Here is a 17,900-nt window from a genome sequence, read left to right on the forward strand (position 1 = left end):
TTACATAGTATGATCCAGCCTGGGCTACATAGTATGATCCTGTTTCAAAAACAGAAGACAAAGAAACAAACAAGATCCTTTAAGACTTATGAGTTTCATGCCACACTTATAAAGTTTTCTTCATTCTAAAATTAAAAAAAAAAAAATTCCCAGAGGGCACTGCTACTTTGAAGAATCTGTTAGGGGAAGATTTTTTGAGTCTCAACACCTGAAAGAGAACAAAGACTATTAATAAACACAATGGCCATCTTTTGTTTTTTTATTTGTTTGTCTGTTTTCTGAGACATGAGGTCTCTGTGTAACAGTCTTCCCTGACTGGCTTGGAACTTGCTCTGTAGACCAGGCTGGCCTCAATCTCATAGAGATCTGCCTGCCTCTGTCTCCTGAGTGCTGGGATTAAAAGGGTCCACCACTGGGTTGTTTTTTTGTTTGTTTGTTTGTTTTGTTTTTTTAACCACAGGGGCTTTCCTTCCTTTCCTATTTTACTATCATATTTTGTATGTTAGTTTACTTATCACAGGCTAGGACTGACATACATGCACACACACACACACACACACACATACACACGCCTGCACACACATGCACACACACACACACACACACACTGGCCCTGGCCCTGAGAGGCCAGCCTACACAGCACAGGAAAAGCTATCCTCAAGGCTCTCTGAGTGAACTGGCCCCGTGGAGTCTCAGTCTCAGGTCTAAAGAGTGGGCCTGGGAGCTGGCAGAGCAGTCTTCAAGCCTGTAATCGTGGGAAGCTGAGACAGAGGATGGAGATTTTGGGGCCAGACTGGGCTCCATATTGAAACTCTTAGAAAAAAACAAAACCAACCAAACCAACAAAACCCAGAATGGTGAGCTATCCCTCCCATGCCTCGTAAGGTTTTAGCTGTCACTGAGCACCAGGCAGTACTGCAACAGCATACTAGCTGACCTGGAAGCTACAGTGTGGGAGCTGACCAGTGCGCAAGACGTGTACCTTCAAAAGCTTCATCGTGGGAAAGGCCTTCTTCGAGGGAGGAAGCACCTACTTGGTAGTGGTCCAAAGGGCATTGAAAGCATCCCAAACAGTGGGAAGCAGGCAGCAATGTGAGCCCACAAGTATGCATTCCATGCCTGTGGCATGTTGAACCATGAGCCACAGAGGTCCAAGGTTGGGAAGCTGGCTGGGGTCCTCCCAGAGAGGAAGAGGAAGGACAAGGAGATGGAAAGCAACCATGAGGGACCAGTTCTCAAAATAACAGAGCTGAAAAACCCAGAGGCTTCCCCTTCTGGTTCCAGATATGACTGGCCAGATAACCCTCCGCATGACTTCATTCTGCAAAGGTGGCTGCCTTTGCTTATCCTTAAATGCAGCCCAGCTCCAGTTCACAGGTGACTGAGTCTGTAAGATTACTCATGTGCAAATATTCTTTTCTGAGCTGTCCACATGCTTGATACCTTTTCTGTATGCTTTGTTTGTTTGTTTGTTTGTTTTGTTTTGTTTTTGAGACAGGGTTTCTCTGTGTAGCTCTGGCTGTCCTGGAACTCACTCTGTAGACCAGGCTGGCCTCGAACTCAGAAATCCACCTGCCTCTGCCTCCCAAGTGCTGGGATTAAAGGTGTGCGCCACCACCGCCTGGCCTCTGTATGCTTTCTGTTACTAATTTAACTAGAGTTGTTCTGTCTCTGGGGTCTTTGCAGTGGCTTCGGTGTGTCTGCATTTCCAGGGTTCTGCAACCAGCTACTGTCACATGAACCCCTCCCCCCTCCCCCACAAATCCAAATGTCAAGGCGTGCAGCCTCACCTGGCTATCCAACTCTGACCCCTGACCCACTCTGGTTTGGTTTTGATCCAGGCCAAGGCTTATTCCACTACCACTGTACCCTGACACAGAGTCTCCAGGGAGGGCTCTGGCCCCTGGGACAGGTTAAGGTGACAGTTTCCCTTTGCTATTGGCCCTCCTTGGTAGGCAGTTCTATCATCTGCATGCAATGTAAGTAAGGCTTAGAGCTGGGCTGGGTAGGTCCCTTCCATCCAGATCTGAATGCCTCTAGAGCCAAGGAATGGAGTCCCACAGGGGGAAAAAGTGACTGCTTACTGAGAACGCAGTCATGGAGGTGAAAGAGGGCTGTCTCAAGCTAAGCCTTGCAGGCCTGCCCTGCAGTTGGGGGGGGGGGTGAGGGTGGAGTGGGGTGGCTATTTGGTGGACGCTATGGAAACCTGAGCTCTGGTTTCAGCGCACCTGCTATGTGATGGTGGAAGGTTTCCTCACTGTGTAGCTGTTTCCTTGATTATAGAATAACAAGGCTGGATACAGGCTGTGAGCCTTACCCCATTGCAGCCAGTTTGTGGGAAAGTGCCCACAGTTTGAAACTGAATGCCTTGAAATAGGGTTAGCCCTTTCCAGTATGAAGGAGAGATTTCCCCCTCCTGGCTTCCACCTCTGAAAGTATTTGAATTTTGTGGTTTTTGTACTCCTCCTTAGTCCTGGCTCTTGAGAAATGAGCCAAGACCTTGCTGGCACCACGGACTGAGAGGAGGGAATCCCCACCACCCCGAATTGAACACCTAGGCCTAGCTGGGGATCTCACTGTTTAGAGAACAACTTTAGGCCATTTCAGGAACAACAAAGTGGACACTGTTTTCCCCCAGGGCCTGTGGTCCTCTTTGTCAGGGACCCCTCTCTCCTGTACTTGGCTTCTCTGGATCTGCTCAGGCAGGCAGCCCTAAGACAGGCCTCATACTTGGTTTAGTGCCCTCCCCCCTCCCCCTTTTGAAAACAAGGTTTCCTGTTGTAACCCAAGCTATTCTCAAACTCACGATCCTCCTGTCTCTGCCTCCTAAGGCACAATATTCCATGCGTGTGCTATATTCCTGGTCTCAAATACATTAGATAAGTGATCTACCCAGGAGCTATAAGAGCAGCCCCATATCTGGCACCTTTTGTTTTGCTTTCCTGTATGTCTGTGTGAGGGTGTCAGATCCCATGGAATTTGAGTCACAGACAGTTGTGAGCTGCTATGTGGGTGCTGAGAATTGAACCAGGATCCTCTGGTAGAGCAGCCAATGCTCTTAACCTCTGAGCCATCTCTCCAGACCCCATGTCTGGCTTTTTTGTTTTAACACTTAAAAATAAAACAAAATATCAGCAAGATGGCTCACTGGGTAAAGGTACACACCGTCAAGCCTGATCACCTGAGTGGGGCCCTGAGACCACACAGTAGAAAGAAGAAAATCACCTCTGGGAAGCTTTTAATTGCCCCATCCACACATAAGTAAATAACTCACTCTGAGGAAAAAGGAAAAAGCATATATGATAGCCTTAACTGTCAACTTGACTGGACATAGAATTGTTACAGAGGCTTAGCAGTTCAGAGCACTGGGCGTACTTCCAGAGGTCCTGAGTTCAATTCCCAGCAACCACATGGTGACTTATAGCCATCTATAATCAGATCTGTTGCCCTCTTCTGGCCTGCAGGCATACATGCAGGTAGAACTCTGAATACATAATAAACAAACAAACAAACAAACAAGCAAACCAATGTCATGGAAACCCGCTCCCATAGCTGTGACTGTTACCTGGAACGGTTTGACAGAACAAGCCCACTTCAAATGCCAGTAGCATCACCTTAGGACCAGCAGATACCAGAGCAGTGCCCCAGGGTAAGGAGGCAGATGTCAACCTTGCTTGCCCTCACCTTCTAAAAATATAGAGGAAGCATGAGCCCTGCTTGTCACCACACAGCTATCCAGTTGCTCCCTATACGGTCCCTGTCTGCCACCTAGCACCTGCCCCCTTGGGCCTCTTACATGACAGCTGACTTGGGTCTCAGATGAAAGCCAGGTACCAGTGTGGACGCGATGTGGCCGGCTGTCCCACCATCCTGATGCCAAGCTTTCCCTGCCGTGATGGGCCATGCCCTCAGACTGTTAGCCAGGACACGGCCTTCCCCCTTTAAGCTGCTCCTTATCAGGTATATGGTCGACAAAAAAAGTAACCATAAAATACAATAGGGAGTTTAGCAGAGCATGTGTCCAGTACACATTAAGTATAATTCTCAATACCAATCAACAAACAAACCAACAAACAGAGAAAGAAAGGAATCAAGGAATCTGTCGGTGAGGGCTGGAGAGGCAGGGCAGTGGTTAGGAACTCTTAACCACTCTTTCAGAGGACCCTGGGTTCGATTCCCAGCACTCACATGGTGCTTCACAGCTGTCTGAAACTCCAGCTCCACAGCATCCAGTGCCCCTTCTGGGCTCTGAAGGCACCAGATACACATATGGTGCATAGATGTACATTGAGGCAAACACTTATACACATGAAACAATACAATTTAAAGAAAAAGCCAGGCAGTGGTGGTGCACGCCTTTGATCTCAGCACTTGGGAGGTAGAGGCAGGCGGATTTCTGAGTTCGAGGCCAGCCTGGTCTACAGAGTGAGTTCCAGGACAGCCAGGGCTATACAGAGAAACCTTTCTCAAAAAAAAAATAAATAAAAAATAAAATAAATAAAATAAATAAAGAATTTATCCTAGGTACAACCTAGAGATAAGACTTTTAGTTCAATTTATATCCTATCAGACTTACATATGTATAAAAATATGAGTTTATAAATAGGATGACACCACCACTCTTTGTAATATTAGTATCCCCTTTTTAGCAGGTAACAAATAGAGGTCCCAAGCGACATGGCACAAGGGGGAGGGTGCTGAGTCCCAACTCATGTGTCCTGAATGTCCACAGCCTTCAGATGGGCTAGGGTTCACACTCCAAATAAGCTAGCAGGGCATACACATGACAACAGAACCCTGGCCAAAGAAGGGCTGCCTCTCACCTAAACCTGCCTTGGGTCTACTGAAGTCCAGCCTGAAGAGCTGGGCTTGCCCCGGGGCTCCAGAGTTCTCTCAGGCAAATCTGGCCTTGGTCTTACAGGAAAGCCAGGCAGTGAGAGAGGCAGCTGTCTGTCAAGCAGAAGGCTTGAGGGAGCAGGGAGGTGGCAGACAGGGACCATGCAGGGAGCAACTGGATGGCTGTGTGGTGACAAGCAGGGCTCATGCTTCCCTAGTATTTTTAGAAGGTGAGGGCAAGTAGGGTGACATCTGACTCCTTACCCTGGGGCACTACTCTGGGCTTCAGAAAAGCTTGTGGCCAGACAATGCCAGTGACGGGGAGATCAGCATGCACTAGTGACCCTCCATCCATCCACCCATCCGCCTGCCTGCCTGCCTGCCCGCCCGCCCACCCATCCATCCAGTCCACCCGTCTACCTGTCCACCCGTCCACCCACCCATCCATCTACTCCTAGTGTACATTACATACTGGGCAGACACCGTGCTGGGCATCAGAGGACTGACTTCCCCAGAGCTCCAGCCTTCCAGGACCAAGAGCTGTGAGTGGCAGAGAGAATAGCAGACAGGTTAGAGGGTTGGAACTTTGACCTCAGGCAGACCTGGATTCAAGTCTCGACTCTCCTGCCTCTCAGCTGTGTGACCTTGGGCGAGCTAAGCTCTCAAACTAAGATCCCCTCAGAGGGTTTTGATGAAAGATGAATGGGCAGATGCATGTGAAGAATTTGAAAGAACATAATGCACCAGGTGTGGTGGTGCGTGACTTTACTCCCAGCACTTGAGAGGCAGAGGCAGGCGGATTTCTGTGTTCAAGGCCATCCTGGTCTACAGAGCAAGTTCCAGGACAGCCAGGGCTACACAAAGAAACCCTGTCTCAAAACAAAAACAAAAACAAAACAACAAAAACCAAAAAGGAAAGAAACAAACAAAATAACATTGAGTCAACAAAGGTATTAAAGAGGGCAGGACAGATAAGCAGGTAAAAGTTCTTGCCAATTGAAGCTGCTGATCTGAGTTCAATCCTGTGACCCACATTCAATGTCCCTTCTACAGGACTCAGGTTCATTTCCTAGCACCCACATGTTGATTCATAACCATTTGTAACGCCAGTTCCAGAAAATCTAATACCCCCTTAGTTCCTAATTAGTTCCAGGGAATCTAATGCCCCCTTCTGGCTTTTGAGGACACTGAGCATGCACTTGGTACATGTAGGAACATAAACTCATACACATACATCACACACACACACACACACACACACACACACACACACACACAAGTGTGTGTGTGTGTGTATATATATATATACAGAGAGAGTTTTTTTTTTAAAGAGGTCATGGTCAGGTCAGGCATGGAAGTACATGGCTATAGTTCCCCAGGAGGAGGACACAGGAAGTTTGTTGAGACCAGGAGTTCAAGGCCACCTAGGTAACAGTCATGGTGAATGCACCCAGCACTTGCAAGGTGGAGGCAGGAGGATGAGGAGTTCAAGATCATCCTTAGCTGCTGAAAGGCCACAAGAGACAGTCTCAAAAAAAAAAAAAAAACCAAAAACCAAAAAACAACCAAGTGCAGCTGTAGGACTGGGCTGAAGTGTAGCTCAGTTCAGTGGGTGGGAGGGGTGCCTCCTCTTATGCACACGTTTTTATCTTGGTCTCCGCCTGGAGAAAGAAAGAGAATCTGTGAGTTTGCCCAGTCGGATGCTGGACTGTTTCCGGTGGGATCCCTTGACCTTAGCTACAAAGCTACTTTAGTTACTTTGTTATGGGTTTGCCAAATCCAGACTAGGCCTACACTGGCTTCCGGTGAGAAGAAAATCTTTCAGAGGACGGTTCCTTCCACCCGTCAGAAGCCGAGAAGCAACAGGGCTTCGTGGGGGCTCCGAGGTCACCCAGCAGAGACAGGGCAGGCAGGCACGAGTCAGAACCCCTGGCTCCACACAGAACTCTGCCGTTGATGGCTTGCTTATTCCCCCTCCGTTTTCTTCAGCTTCATCTGCATCAGAGGCGCTGCACAGAGTGCGGGGTGGGCTCAGTGACTGTGTCCTTGCATCTCACAGTGGCACTGGAATCCTGAGAAAGAAAGAGAGAGCCGCCCGCCATGCGGGGTCTCCAGCTGCACCTGCTGGGCGAAGAATGGATGCATGCTGGGTGAGAGCAGAGCCTTCAGCTGGGTCAGGATCCCAAGTGGGCACAGTCCTGCTCACTCATGCTGGCAAGCCAGTCAAAGGGGGCCCCCTCAGAACTGTCGTCATCCCAGCACTGGGGACTCTGTGCTCCCAGCATCCTCTCTTATTTATTTCGTCTATGGCCAGGACCAAGGATACTGAAGTAGACACCGCACATTCCTTGCTGAGCAAGCAAGATGCTCCATTGAAGGGGGTCATGGAGCACAACTCCCCTTCCTTCTGTCTGTTAGGCCCTTTCTGAATGAATGCAGCGTTCATTCACTCGTTCATTTGCCCTGTCAGGTGAGGTGCTGCAGCGCCGAGCGAGACAAAGTCCATAGTCCCCGAAGCACCCATTGGGGTGGGACGAAAGGTCACCTTATCTCCTGGCTTCCCCACTTTAGACACTTCATTCCCTGCTAACCCTTGCCGTTTTAGGAGATTAGGAGGGCAGGACTGTGCGGCAGGCAGGGATCTCCACTGCATCCTAGATGTCTGCCTCTGATAGGGGCTGGAGATGTGTTTGTTGAACTGGACTGAATAGGCAGGCATCTTGGCAGCCTCTCTCCAGGCTGGGTGGGGTGGGAAATTCAGCACCTTCCCCTTTTCCCATCTAGCTGACAGATACCATCGCCTGCATGGGGGCCTTCTCACCTGGATTACAGCCAGAAACTGTTAGTACTCCTTGTTCTAATTGCCTTACATTCCAAGCAAAGAATTCTCACCTTTTGAAATGTACGCTCTAGTGGGGACACCAGACTCAATCTCACCGGGGTGTGCAATGTTGACTTTCAGCTTCATAGCTAACTTCTGGTTTTGTTGTAGTTTAGACAAAGGCATAACTGCTTTTCTTTCTTTCCTTCCTTCCTTCTTTCTTTGCTTATTTTTTTATTCTACATTTAGACTTCTCTCTGGATTCTCCACCACAACTTGGAGAACTCTAGTGGCTCAGACGTCCTGAGGTGGCAGAGCCCCTCTCTAGCACCCCATGATGCCTCAGCTCTGGTATGTCTGAGAAGATGACATGTAGGGGCCCCAGGCTCTCTGAGACAAGGCAACGGTGTGCCTATAATGCGTAGAGGGGACAGAAGCTGCCACCCATACTGGCTGCGGGGATAAAATGAAATCTGGGCTTTGTTTCATTGATTTTTTTCTGTGGGAAAACCTAGAAATACTACATTAAAATACCTTAGACTGGTCCTTTGAGGGTTTGTTTGGTTAGTTTTTGAGGCAAGCCCAGGTTGAACTGGAACACCCTGTGTAGCCCAGGCTAGCCTTAAACAATCATCTTACCTCAGCTTCCTAAGTACTGGGATTGAAGATGTGAGCCATAAGAGTGGGTGGGCCTTTTGAGGCTTGTGAAACCTGGGTGTGGTGGCTTAATGACCCAGGTCCCAGAGCCTGCCTGGGCTCAAATCCCAGGAACTCTAATACTTAAAAAAAAAAAAAAAAAAAAGGTGGGTGATCCTGGGCGACATTACTGAACTGTTCTGACCCTTGGGTTTTGGGGGAAGAACTGAAGGTCCTATTAAATGACTTAAAAGGGGGGCTGGAGAGATGGCTCAGCAGTTAAGAGTACCAACTGCTCTTCCAGAGGTCCTGAGTTCAATTCCCAGCAGCCACATGGTGGCTCAGAACCATCTGTAATGGAATCTGATGCCCTCTTGTAGTGTATCTGAAGAGAGCACTAGATATACATAAAATAAGTAAACAAATCTTTTTTAAAAAATGAATTAAAAGGAAAAATCAACATGAAATTGTAGCACAGGCACTTAGAAGGAGGCTTCCAGGCCAGTCAGGGCTAGGGCAGTGGGCCTCATACAGGCTAGTCAGGGCTAGGGCAGTGGGCCTCATACAGGCCAGTCAGGGCTAGGGCAGTGGGCCTCATACAGGCCAGTCAGTCAGGGCTAGGGCAGTGGGCCTCATACAGGCTAGTCAGTCAGGGCTAGGGCAGTGGGCCTCATACAGGCTAGTCAGGGCTAGGGCAGTGGGCCTCATACAGGCCAGTCAGGGCTAGGGCAGTGGGCCTCATACAGGCCAGTCAGGGCTAGGGCAGTGGGCCTCATACCGGACTTTGCACTGATATCACCTGTGCACATCTCCCATGAGTGTCTGATTCAGCCATGAAACTAAAGAACCTGCCTACCCATTCCCCACCCCTGATGGGGATCAAGCCTACACGTGAAAGGGAAGTGGTTTGTCACCAAGCCACGCCTCTGGCCCAGCACCTTCATTATGGTGTGCTCCCCGCTGCTTCTGCTTCTACATCAAATCCACATAGTCAAGAAAGAGCACGGGCTTAAGGATTTCCATATGGGGCACACAGCCCTTCAGATCTGATGGCTTTGGGCAGCTAATTTCTTGGAATTTCAGTTCCTTCGTTTACAAATTTGGGACTAGTTCTATTATAAGAGCTGTGCCCAGCAGGCAGTCATTGTCTTTGACTGTTACTCTTTTCGCGTTAACTCTTTTACTTGGCTCTTAAAATTTGGATCAGCAGAGATGGGCTGGGTGGACCTGGAGAATATTGCTTTGGGGAAAACTCCACAGCCAAAGTGGACTCTAGAGCTAAATGCCAAATGGGACTGGAAACCTCCGAACAAAGTTCTGACCCAGAAAGTGCTCTGGTTTAGGGGGAGGACAGATAGAGCCTTGGGCAGTTTGTGTGTGGTAAATCCACGGTTAACTGCACTCTGAGTAGTCTTTCCTAAAGGCCACTGGCAAAGTTCTGTTTGCAGGGGAGATGGGCAAGCTCTGCGGAAAGAGTAGGCAGGCTCTTCCTTGCAGCCTCCCTGCACGTTCTGCCTCCTCTAGTGGAGAACCAACCTTATTGGCCCCCGTGCTTCTCTCTCGGGCTTCAGAAGACTCAGCTTCCGGCCGGGAAGGGGCTGAGCTAACCTGAGCCTCTCTGAGCTGTTTCCTGGCCTCCCCTGCTGGACAACCGCAGCACCGCAGCCCTTCCCCCGCAGGCCACGCCCCTCATCTTTAACTTTGCAGCGTCCAGGCCCAACCCTGGGGCAGGAGCTGGAGCCTCCCAGTGAGGCTGAACCCAAGGCTGGAGGAGTTTTCAGGACCAGTCAGAGATTATCACCAGAATAACACGCAAAAGACACCCCGCCCTACCGCGGATTAGAGGCTGTTGATTCTTAAGGACAAGACCGCTGCTCTTGGCATGGAAGGCCAAGGGCGGCACAGTGGCAGCATGGGGCCTGCCCCAAACAGAGAGCCGCAGGAGTCTGCCCTTTTGTGGGTTTTGGCCTGAAGACAGTGACAGCACCGGGCCTGTCAGCCCTTCATGAGGATCACAGCTGAGTGGAGTCCAGGAGAGAAAAGACGGTCCTTGGGGGTGGAGCAGGTTTTTACAACACTAGTCCCAAGCCAATCCCCTGACCCGGAAGTGATGCCTCACCCCAAAGCTCTTTTTTCTTTAGTAAATTTGTGGAAAAGCACTGTATATTTGAGACACTTAGGTTCCTTCTCCAGCATCCTAGCACCAAACACAAGCACTGAGCTTGGGGACTGTGCAACCCAAGAATATGCAAGAGAGGATCTGAGGAGTAGAGACAGACAGTGGTTGGGTTAGGGTTAGGGCATGGTAGGACAACCTAAGTTCAAGACCAGCTGGGCTATGCAGTGAGACCTTGTCCTAATGGGGTGGGGAAGACAGCAGAAGAGGGAGCCATCTAGAGACTTAAAGAAGACCAAAGGCCGGCACAGACAGAGGAACAGAGCCTGTACCCAGGGAAGGGGTCTAGTAGAAAGGGGACACTTCCCCCAGGGGCATAGGGCAGACGGATCTCCAGAACAGGCAAGAAGGGTGGAGTATGTTCAGGGAACGGTGACTAATGTGTGCCATAACTTCTCAGCATCCTGCTCCGGGCACAGGCAGAGCCTTCCAAACGGTTAGCTGTTAGCCGGCCCCATGGGGAAGGGTGGGGAGAGTAGGAGACAGGCTGGAGAGATGAGCAGCCCAGAAGGGAGAAGGCCAAGGGCAGGAGCAGGGACCCAATACACAATGTCATCGGGCTTGGGCAAACATTTCCTTTCTTGGAAAACTGGTGTGGTATGCCATGCCGTGAGTGTAGATTGGTGTGGTATGGCATGCCTTGGGTGTAGACAGAGGCTGGCCAAGGGGTAGAGAGAGGCATTATAAGTCTCTGGGGCTTTTGGAAAAGCTATATGGTGTCTACACCAAAAGTTGGGCTGGGACAGGCCCTGAGAACAGATTATTTAAAATGCCTGTAGGATCACATATGGGAATATAATCGTGAGTTGGCGGGTTGGCTGCTTGTCTTATATGTATTCAGTATTTCTCAAGGGCCTGCTTTCCCTCCTCTCTCCCTCCCCTTTGATGCTGATGATCAAACCCAAGGCCTCACGAATTCTACAAGGCAAGCATTCTACAAAGGGGCTTAAGCCCCAGCGGCACACAGCAAACAGATGCTCCCAATCTCACAGCAGAAGAAGCTGAGGTCGACCAGTTCTCCCAGATACTTCTATTCCCATTTAACATTTTGAATCTAAGGTTTGCCTTGGATTCAAATTCAGGTCTGTGTCCTTTCTGCCCACAGCAGTGCAGGGGTTGGGGACACAGGCCTGGAAGACTCAGGAAAGTCTGGAGTAAGCTTCCCTGGGGCTGAAGGCTAGACTTCCATTGAGCAGGGTGCCCTGACCAGACTATTGGATTACCTTCCTTCATCTCACTATTACCCCGTAGTTCACCTCTAGGGTTCTTTGTTTTGTTTCTTTCCCAGGTTGTCCTTGCTTTCCTCCTAGCTCAGCCTCCCGAGTACTGGGATTACAGACATGTGCCATGGTGCATTGTTCATCTGTTCGTCATTAGATCCTAAGCATGTTTTAGCTTCTCGGGTATTATGGGGGAGAGGTTAAAATACAGACTGCAGGACAGAGAGAAGGGCACTCTGCGGTGTGGTTTTGGCTGCGTTCCTTGGGCTCTTTGCATTCTGTTCACTACACAGTGATGCTCTCATCTACTTTGTAGGGCTAAGTGAGGACTGAGCTGACTCATGGCCTGTATTTAACGCTGTACCAGATATGTCCTCCATAACCATGAGCTACATGGTTCCAGGGTGTTGGAGCTACACAGCCACACAGTACATTGGGCCTACATGGGCTCCAGTGTGTGTGTGCAATACAATGGGACGGGCCTATCACCTTCCCAAGCCGGACTCTGATAGGACAGCAGAACACCCCAACACCTACTTAAAACTCATTAGTAGAATAATTTTCCTGAGGTTACCATTTAAACAACCACTCCAGGCTGGACCCAACCCTTTCCTGGGGTGGGAAATCAGCCTCTGGAAGCCTGGGACTCACCACCCATTTTCCAGGTGCTCTTGGAATCCCTAGGTAGCCTACTCTTCTGAGGCCAACTGAAAGGTCATCATTTGACCTACTCTGTGTATAGCCTGGGTTTGAGCTAACACACAGAAGGACTGCCTGCATGGCTTTTCTCAAAACTGACAGGAGTGACTCATCCAAAGGTCACCAGCGCCTGAAGCTGCACGGGGCAAAGTGATTCACTGTCTCTAGCCTGGCCTGGTCCCACAGCTGCCTGGCCTTAATTCCTCTCAGCGGATATTCTCAAGTCTGAGATTCAAACCTGAGACTCTCCAAGCAGAGAAGGGAACCTCCTCATTCTTAGAGGGCTCTGCTAAGAACTCTGCTTCATACCTGCACAGACAAGGACAGGGCTGGGAGGACTGGCCTGCTCACACATCAGCTTGACAGATCAGAGAAGGGACCAGGTCTCTACCTTCAACTGGACTCTGGGTCTTTTGTAGCCTCTTGGTAGAACAATTCTATCCAACTTGCATAACACACACACATACACACACACACACACACACACACACACACACACACACACACACCCGTGAAACAGCATCCCTGTAATCTCATTTCTAAGAAAAAGCAGAATGAGCCGGTGGACATCAAAGTCCCTGATAACCAGAAGGTCAATAGACAACGTGACAATGTGTTTACTTTTCTGTTAAAAGAGCCGGTCCCTTCCTGTTTGCCTGAATCGTGTAAAGAAGCAAAACTACAGAACAACAAAGATGAGGGGCTGGATTAAGGAGCTGACTTGAAGGGATAGGATCCCCAGTCTTGGGGTTGGGTGGGGAGTGGCAGGAGGGCTCAAGGACTTGCAAACTGGAATGGGGGAGGTGAGTCAAGAGGGGGAAATTAGGTCTTTGATGTGCTCGCCCCCCTACCTGCCCACTCCAATCACAAAACCCACATACTTTAGTCCTGGAGGTATTCTGGGCCCCCAGAATAGACCTCTGGGATTTCCTCAGCAGAGCCCACCCCCACCCTCCGCCCCGCCCCTCCACTTACACCTACTACAACTGCCTTCAGGTTCCCCAGGCATCCCTGGCTGGCAGAATTCTCAGGGGCTGTTACAACCTTGAACAGGGTCTCCTGGACCCCAGCCTTGGACTCAGTGTCCCTGAATTACTGAGGGAATGTATAGAATGAAGGAGAGCAGGCCCTGAGTAAGACTCTGAGAGATGACCATGGTGAGATAGATCTCACAATCTTGGATTCTGCCTTTGCCTCTAGGGAAGATTCACTCCGCCTCCCCACAGCTCAACTCCTCCAGAGGCCTGGTTTTTCCTCCTGTTGTATAGATACGAAACTGAGCACCCACACTCTGGGGAGAACTGAGCTCCAAGGCCAGGAACCCAAACTCTTGGAACTCCTTCCTAGCAGGCTTTGAGCTGGACAGGAGCTTCCAGCCACCAGGTGCAAGCTCTGCAGACAGGCCCTGGCTGCTGTCCCTTGGCCCATGGGAGAGGCCGAGGCAAGTAGGAGCCAGGGATTCTGACTCCATGAAACATGAATGACTCATGCCGAATGGCTCTGCTCCCTGATCCAGCCCACATTCCCGGGCCTTTGTTCTGACCCGCCGAGGCTCTGGCCTTAAAGGGCCGGATCTTCCAAGGCACCACCCTGCCGCCATCCCGTGATCCTCACTTAGCCAGATCTCTGATGGAGTTTCTAGTAGGCTTGGGGCTATGGAGAAGGATACAGGATTTAGGGCGGTGAGTGGTTCTCAACCGGTGGGTCGAGACCCCTGTATTGGAAAACATAGTTATTTTACATTATCATTCATAACAGTAGCAAAAATTTTGGCTATAAGTAGCAATGAAAATAACTTTATGGTTGGGGGTTATCACAATAGGAGGAACTTGTATTAAAGGGTCAAAGCATAAGGAAGGTTGAGAACCACTGGTTTAGGACAGCAGATTCCACTCTCAGGTCCAGCCGGTAGTGGGGGTGAGGGTTTGGGGAGATAGAGACGGTAGGGGGTAGGGAATCTTTTCCTCACTTGCAAAGATCCAAAGAGGGGAGCCTCCTTAAAGCAATTTCCTCCAGAATCTCCCAGCAGCTCCCTCTGAGCACACCTTCCTCCCAGGCTGCAGGTCTATTGCTGTCCCCACCTGGGGACCCCTCCACCATCCCCCTCTGACTCAGCTTCCTGTTCCCTTGTTTTTGTTTGGTATCTTTCTGTTTGGCCCAGGATGGCTTTAAATTCAAAAGCCTCCTGCCTCAGCCTCCCATATGTTGACATTTCAGGCAATACCACCAGGTCCAGCTAGCATCAGCTTTCTTAAACTGTCTCATAACAGTTGTGTCTGGTCTGTTCTTGTGTGTGTTCAGGCTCGGGTCTTCAAGTTCCACAATTCTGTCCTGTCATTTGGTGGCGGAGCACTTCCTCAGGACTGAAATATCATTCTGACACCCGGTACCCAAGCAGCTTCTTTGAACCTCGCACGCCACCCTGTGGACATTGGAGAACCGGCCTTCGGGACAGTAACTCAGCTTGAAGCAAAATGAAAGCGAGACCTGAATTCAGGAGAGTCCTACACCTTCTAAACCCACAGTTATCCCACATCCTCTGTAAAACAGGCTCTTAAAGCAACAACCACAAAAGGTAGAGAAGCTGGAGGTGGGGCTCAGTAGCAGAATGAATGGTGTGCTTGTGTGAAGGCCTGGTAACACACACACAAACACAGAGACACAAACACAGACACAGACACACATGTAGGCAAGCATGAAAGAGAGAGTAAAGTTGAGATTATGACACTTTTTGTATAGGTTTGGAATGATGATTCCCAGCTTCTCCCCCTACCCTCTTCCAGGACTCCTAGCCCCACCTACAGTCAATGTTAAACACCTGCCTAGAGGTTTGAGTTAAGGCTCTCCCCCTGAAAGTTTTTAGAGGCAGCCCAGTCTATCAACTCTTGAACCAGGTGTGAGCTGCTTTTGGAAGGAGGGGCAGAGTCCTGAAGGATGGTGAGGAAAGGCTCGAGAGAGGATGGGAAACATCTCAAACGATGTAACGGTTGGCCTTTGTGGGGTTAGCCCTGAGATCCTTGACTTTTAACTATCCCGATTTCACACACAGACTTACTTGGAAAACATGTTTAAAGGTGTGGCTTCCCAGGTCCAGTAGGTACACGCGCACGCGCGCAAACACACACACACAAGCACACTACCTCCTTAGCCTCAGCACTAGCTGCAAGACATGTGAGGGAAAAGCTCAGAGAAAGACAGGACTAGCCCACATTTCTGTCTACAGTTCTCTTTCCCATCATCCTCTAGGCTCTGAACCCTAGTCTGATTCATGAGGAGGCAGGATGTATAAGCCCAGAGTGGCCTCAAACTTGTATAGCAGAGTGGGGACTTTGAACTTTTTCTTTTCTCTCTAGGATTTTTTTTTTTTTAAGGTTGGCAGGACATGGTGGTCCATGCCTTTAATCCCAGCACCCTAGAGGCAGAAGTAGGCTGATTTCTGTGAGTTTGAGGACTATGGTAACTAGTTCCAAGTTAGTGAGACTGTGTTTCTAAAATAAAATATGTGTGTGTGTGTTATATAATGTGACTGAGTGGTCTGTCTGTCTGCATGTATGTATGTAAGTGTGCCATGTGCTGCAGGTTCCCAGGGAGTCTGGAAGAGGTATCCCCCTGGATCTGAAGTTAGAGATACCCGACCTAACCTATTCCTCCTGCAAGAGCAGCAAGTGCCCTTAACCACTATAATCACATCTCCACGTCTGGAGTTTGCTTTTCATTTTCATTTTTTAGTTCTGGGGGCTCAAATTGACTTTATCGCTCTGTAAACATGAATTTCACAAAGTGCTTTACAGTTCAGACATTCATTTGTCAAGGACTTCTAGCTTTGAAACAGCTCTGGGCACAGCCGTACAGCCTTGGAGTTTCCCGGGTCCTTCCTTAGTTGGCTTCTAGCGGTTTTAATTATTGATACAATGTTGTCAGCCAGGGCTAGAAGATCGCAACCCAGGAAGAGAGAGAAAGAGGAACAAGCCGTGGGGCAAAAACAAAGGCTTCCTCCTCCCCCTGAAAACAGAAGCCAGCTATCCAAGGCAGTGAGTGGGGTGGTGGGCTGCCCTAGCTCAGGGGTTCTGAGAATCCTTCCCTGCCCCAGGACTTTATTAACTTCTTTTCTAACAGTTGTGGTGCTATTTTAACCCCTAGGCGTTGACTTCAAACAATGCCACTCTCTCTGTTTTCACATAGCTCAGGGAAGGGATAAATGTTCTATTTTCAGCTAGGGCCACCCAAACGTTCAGTTAAAACACATTTGAACATTGTATAGGTTAATTAAAACTGTGTGGATAGAGGAAAGTGAATCCTTGTGGAGGTCAGAGTTCAAAGCTGGGTGTTTTCCTCAGTCACACTTCACTTTGAGACAGTCTCTCACCAAACCCAATGTTCCCAGACTCACTAGATTGGCTGCCAACTCCAGAATATACCCATCTCTGCTCCCCAGTTCCTGGCTGTCACATGAGCGTGACAATCTGAATTCAGATCTTCAAGCTTACAGCTCCTCAAGCTTGACTTGATCCTCCTATCCCTACCTCTGGAGAATGCTAGTGGGAGACCAGGAGTGAGTTCCTGGGATGGCCCCCCTTCCTATCTGTCTGCCAATCAGGGACTCTGTCTAACTGCGAGTCTCTTAGGGCCTTTTCTCCTCTAACAGGCTGCCTGCTGATGGACTGGCTCAACCAGTTCAAGACCAGATTGGCACAGGCTACTCAACAGTTGCTGGCAATTCAAACTCTCTTTCTTTAAACTGACCAACCCTAAATTAGAGGAGAAAAACGTTTTAGCGAGTTTAAAACTCGCAGCTCTCAAGAAGAGACTGGATTTTTTTTTTTCTTTTCCTTTTAGTCCCTCTTTGCTTTGGGGAGGGTCTCTTTCTTCTTGTGCCTGCTTTTTGTGTGTGTTTCTTCACCTTCAATAAATGACTTTTTTTCTTTTTTTTCTTTCTTTTTTTCTTTCTTTCTCCCTTTTGTTTTGTTTTTTCGAGACAGGGTTTCTGTTGTGATCATAAAAAGAGAAAGAACTATAAGAATATGTTCTGGCAGGGCAGTGGTGGCACACACCTTTAATCCCAGCACTTGGGAGGCAGAGGCAGGTGGATTTCTGAGTTCAAGGCCAGCCTGGTCTACAGAGTGAGTTCCAGGACAACCAGAGCTATATAGAGAAACCCTGTGTCGAAAAACAAACAAACAAAAAGTTCTGGCAAGGTGGTGGGGGACGGGGGTGGATGGGGGGTACCTTGGCAGGCCCATGCTGAGGCATCCCTCCCCAATGAGGGACCAGACATACACAGGTATAGTATAGAATAGAGTTTATTTAGGGTATGGGGAGGGGAACTAAGAGGGTAGCAGAGGCAGAGAAAGGCAGAGAGAAGGACAGAGTACAGAGTAGGGGATGGCCATGACCACGTGGAGAGATGGGGGAAGGGAATGGGGAGAGAGGGGGAACAAAGAGGAAAGAGGCAAGGGAGAGAAGCAGGAGTGAGAGAGAGAGGAGGGGGCAAGCAGCCCCTTTTATAGGGCCA

The 17,900-nt window shown here is 49.4% G+C and overlaps 1 protein-coding gene across 4 annotated transcripts in view; it reads left to right on the top strand.

Moving 5' to 3' along the window:
* Ninj2 (ninjurin 2) overlaps positions 1–17,900 on the top strand; it is a 113,041-nt gene that overhangs the window by 87,371 nt on the left and 7,770 nt on the right. For 3 of the 4 annotated variants that reach the window (XR_004122279.1, XR_004122278.1, XM_031383216.1), the window contains exon 2: positions 14,690–14,963. The gene's annotated coding sequence lies outside the window, so the exon portion shown is untranslated. Of the gene's footprint in view, positions 1–14,048; positions 14,071–14,689; positions 14,964–17,900 lie in introns of those variants that run through there. The other variant, XR_004122280.1, reaches the window with a different exon arrangement.

Source organism: Mastomys coucha, unplaced genomic scaffold (assembly GCF_008632895.1).
Source record: "Mastomys coucha isolate ucsf_1 unplaced genomic scaffold, UCSF_Mcou_1 pScaffold20, whole genome shotgun sequence".
NCBI lineage: Eukaryota > Metazoa > Chordata > Mammalia > Rodentia > Muridae > Mastomys > Mastomys coucha.